Genomic DNA, 5048 nt, shown 5'->3' with positions numbered 1-5048 from the left:
GGACTCTGGGACTTGAGCAAGCAGAAGTGGGACCTAGGGCCAGGCAGGAATGGGAACTGAGGGGTCCTGTTGGCCAGCCACGTCTATACCCCTCTCTTTGGGGGCCACTTGGCTTTTTTTTTTTTTTTTTTTTTTTTTTTGGTTGTTAGGGCCGTGGTGCAGCATATGGAGGTCCCAGGCCAGGGGTCAATCGGAGCTACAGCTGCCAGCCTACACCACAGCCTCAGCAAATGCAGGATCCGAGCCATGTCTGAGACCCACATCACAGCTCACGGCAACGCCGGATCCTAAACCCACTGAGCAAGGCCAGGGATTGAACCCACAACCTCATGGTTCCACTGCGCCAAGATGGGAACTCCCCACTTGGCTTTTGAGGGAGTCTGAGGAGGAAGAAGGGGGAAGGAGACAAGCCCAGCCTGGGGTCAGGGAGTATAACTGGGCACCCAGGCCAAGGTGTGGATTTTCCAAGGCCTTTGGGAGCTTCCCAGCATCCCTCTTGTACCTGGCTATTCTGGGAACAACCTCCCAGGAGCAGGCTCTAGTTGTGAGGGACACGGGAGCCCCATCCTCAGCTAGAGGAGTGTTTCTAATCCCTCTCCCCCTTCCCTGCTGTCCCTCCCCCACCACCCCCACTGAAAGAGAAGAGGAAAGACCCTGCCACAGCTGCTTGACACTGTGGCCCATTTTATTGAGGACCTACCACGTGCCGGGTACTCAACATATGGGGCGGATGTTAATTGCTCAAAACAATCCCGGATACAAGTGACAACATATGTCCTTGTTTCGCAACTCAAATTTAACTCGCCTCAGCCCCAGACCATCTATGGTGTTGAAGAGCCCGGCCACGTCAAGCCCTCCGTACCCTGTGGGCAAACTCACATGCACAATTAAAAAAAAAAAAAAAAAAACAATGCATGAAGGGAGTTCCTGTCATGGCTCAGCCGAAATGAATCTGACCAGTATCCATGAGGACGCAGGTTCAATCCTTGGCCTCGCTCAGTGGGTTAAGGATCCAGTGTTGCCGTGAGCGGCGGTGTAGGTTGCAGACTCAGCTTGGATCCCAGATTGCTGTAGCTGTGGTGTAGGACAGTGGCTATAGCTCCAATTTGACCCCTAGCTTGGGAACTTCCATATGCCATGGGTGCAGCCCTAAAAAGAGAAAAAACAAAAAACAAAAAACAAAAAACAACTAGCAGGTAACCTTGAATCAGGATAGATCTAGGATCCCAGGTCCCTGTGGCCCAAAGCAGATGCCTCCTGATATTCTTCCCTGAAATCCTCAGGGCTCAGAGCCATCAGATCCCTATCACTCTGTCCTCTTTTAGCCCTCATATCATTCCCGATCTTGGGTCATTTTTTTTCTTTGACAAAAACAAAATGGATTTTTCCCATTGCTTCCTCCTCCAACCCCAACATAAGACTCATTGGCCCAAGACGTCTGCTTGAGTTCCAGCCATTATATCTGCATTCTGTAAAGCAGGGGAGGAAGGAATAAACAGGATGGAGGAAAGAGAAAAGCACATCTTTTTATTCTCCATTTTCTCTTTTTTGGGGTCCCACCTTCAGCATATGGAAGTCCCAGGGCTAGGGGTAGAATCAGGCTACAGCTTCCATCCTACGCCATAGACACGGCAATGCCAGATCCGAGCCACATCTATGACCTACACCTCGGCTTGCAGCAATGCATTAACCCACTGAGTGAGGCCAGAGATCAAACCCGCATCCTCAGAAAAACCTGAGTTCTTAACCCTCTGAGCCACAGTGGGAACTCTATGCCCTCATCTTTTAAAGACAGTTCCTTATACTGCACATTTCTTTTTCTTTTTTTTTTTTTTTTTTTTTTTGTCTTTTTAGGGCTGCACCTGTGGCATATGGAGGTTCCCAGGCTAGGGGGTCTAATCGGAGCTGTTGCTGCCAGCCTACGCCAGAAGCACAGCAACACAGGATCCAAGCTGCGTCTGCGACCTACACCACAGCTCACAGCAACTCCGGATCCTTAACCCGCTGAGCAAGGCCAGGGATCGAACCTGCAACCTCATGGTTCCTAGTTGGATTCATTTCCGCTGCGCCACGACGGGAACTCCACACATTTCATTTTTGCTTAAGCTGCACGAGCCAGAAGTTCGACACATAGCCTTATTCCAATAGATGATATGCCCATGTAAATATTGGGGTCATTACTAAGGAGTGGGGGAGGTGAAAACATGCTCTCATAAGGAGCCATCTGATCCCTAATTCAATCATTTATTCCTTGGACCTACTTGGATCCCAGCCCCTGGCCTCTGCTGGCTTTTCCACCACATCTCTGCAGAGCCTCCTATCTCCCCCAGGGGGCGCCAGAGCCCTCTGCTTCCTTGCCTTTGTCCTTTCAGACCCAACAGAACATCTGAGGTGTGGACATCTCAGTCCAAGTGACTGATTCACAGGAGAACTTTGGGCCCCTGCTCTAGTCAGCTTGGGGGCAGGTGGGACTCATGCAGCTCAGTGGTTAGGAGCCTGGGCCCTGTATGGATCTGAGTTCAAATCCAGACCTATCCTTTACCAGCTGTGTGATCATGGAAAAGTCACTTAACCACTCTGAACTTGGAGCCTCCCGGCAGCTTGTGCAAAAATCTTCCCACAGGACCTGGATTGTTGGAAGGCCTTTTCCAGCAGAGGCCAGAGCAGGCATGGCAGCAGGTGGGGAACCACAAGCTTTATTGGCTGAAAGTTTTCAGGAACCTGGTGTGCTGGGACTGGATGTCCCAGGACGGGCCCACCCAGGCCTAAGCTCCAGGTTCCTCTGGGTTTCTGAAGGATTTCTTTTTTTTGCCTTTTCTTTTTTGTCTTTTTTATTTTTAGGGCCACACCCGAGGCATATGGAGGTTCCCAGGCTAGGGGTCAAATCAGAGCTACAATTGCCAGCCTACACCACAGCACAATAACGTGGGATCCGAGCCACATCTGTGACCTACACCACAGCTCACAGCAACCGCAGGATCCTTAACCCACTGAGTGAGGTCAGGGATCAAACCGGAGTCCCCATGGATCCTAGTTGGGTTCGTTAACCACTGAGCCTCTGAAGGATTTTATGGGTTATAACCAATTGATCAAAGATGACTTTTTCCTGGTTCTTGCTCAGCTGCAAAAGCTTCATGGTGTTTTGCAACTTCTTTTCTTGTTCAAAGAAATAAGAGTGAGCGTGACTTAAGGCTATGTCCCCTCTGCAGCTCCCCGGCCCCAAGATGACCTCCATGCTCATAGCTATACCCTGGAGTTTCACGCTTTCAGGCAGCCCACCCGGCCTGTGTTCTCTCCTCGCCTGCTCACGCACCTTGTACTCACTCGCTTCTGTTCCTTGAGAGTTTGAAGGCTGAGTTCTTAGGGAAACCGAAGCGCTGCCCTCCTCCCACAAACAGCCACCAGGTCCGAGAGACTGACCTGGAGGCCAATAGGCCCAGGGAGGCTTCATAAGAAAATTAAAAGGCCCAAGTTGTCTCCTTTTTTCTTTCCTGTGCAGGGTCTGGGTGTCCAGTGTGAACACTTGCAGACCCCAAAGGACCTCATCTGTGCAGAGTTGGATGAAATCGGAAATAGTTAAGCCACTACACCAACTTCCAGTTCAAGACGGGGGCTGAGAACATGTCTCTACCACCCCTAGTCCCTCAAGTAGTACTAAAAGCAGTGAGGAAAGGAAAAGGAAGCAAATCCATAGAAGGCTGAGGATGGGGTGGGGGTAGGGCATCAAATGTTCAGGGATATTTTGTGTGTGTGTGTGTGTGTATTTTTAGGGCCGCACCTGTGGCATATGGAGGTCCCCAGGCTAGGGGTCAAATCAGAGCTGTAGCCGCTGCCCTGCACCACAGCCACTGCAATGCTGGATCTGAGACATATCTGCAACCTACACCACAGTTCATGGCAACACCGTATCCTTAACCCACTGAGTGAGGCCAGGGATCGAACCTGCGTCTTCATGGATGTTAGTCAGATTCGTTTCCGCTGAGCCACAATGGGAACTCCTGTGCAGGAATTTTCATTTACTTCTAGAAAGCAGAAGAAGGGCGGATTGCCATGAGGCACACATGGGCAGGGAAACCACAGCTGAAGCATGCCTGAGGGAACGCTGCCCCAGGAGCCAGGGCAGGTGTGGAAGATGGAGTGGACCCTCCCTGGGACACACCACCCCTTAAAGGGCTGGTGGACGCCACATGGACCACGCCCCCCTCCCAATGCTTATGCTCCAAGGCAGAGGAAATTCCCTACATCAATGCCAATGCCAATCAGCTCTAGCCTTTGGTCATAAAGATGAACCAGTCGCCAGCTATTCCCAGACAACTGAGAAAAACCAACAAAATGAGAAGAACGAAGAAAAGAATAGCATTTCATGTATGTGTAATTTTAAGTTTTTTTTGGTTTTTGTGGTTTTTTTTTTTTTTTTTTTTTTTTTGTCTTTTTAGGGCCACACCCATGGCATATGGAGGTTCCCAGGCTAGGGGTCAAATCAGAGCTGCAGCTGCCGGCCTACACCACAGCCGAAGCAATGCCAGATCCAAGCTGCATCTGCGACCTACACTACAGCACCTCTGGATCCTTAACCCACTGAGAGAGGCCAGGGATTGAACCTTCGTCCTCATGGATGCTGGTCAGATTTTTTTCTGCTGAGCCACCACAGGAACTCTAAATTTTAAGATATTTAAGGTTCCAAACCCTTATCCAGGTTTGGACACTATAAAAATGTATGCATCCAATATATTTATCTTAGTAACTCACTTGCAACTGGATGGTTAGAATAGTCTTAACATGGGTACAGATCTGGGTGGGAACAGCTACTTGGCAGTTGTCATAAAAACACCAGCAAGGAGTTCCCACTGTGGTGCAGTAGGTTAAGGATCTGGTGTTGCCACAGCTGTGGCTTGAATTTGATCCCTGGCCAAGGAAAATTCCATATGCCAAGGGTGCAGGTCCCCCCTACCCAAAAAAAACACAAAAAAGACAAAAAAAAACAAAGGGGAGCAGAAAGTGTGTTTGGCTGGAAGAATGCTTCTTGTCTCCTTTCCATTATTCTTAAT

The sequence above is a fragment of the Sus scrofa genome, chromosome 17, assembly GCF_000003025.6.
Source record: "Sus scrofa isolate TJ Tabasco breed Duroc chromosome 17, Sscrofa11.1, whole genome shotgun sequence".
Classification (NCBI taxonomy): Eukaryota; Metazoa; Chordata; class Mammalia; order Artiodactyla; family Suidae; genus Sus; species Sus scrofa.
Note: the sequence above shows the minus strand (reverse complement) of the source record.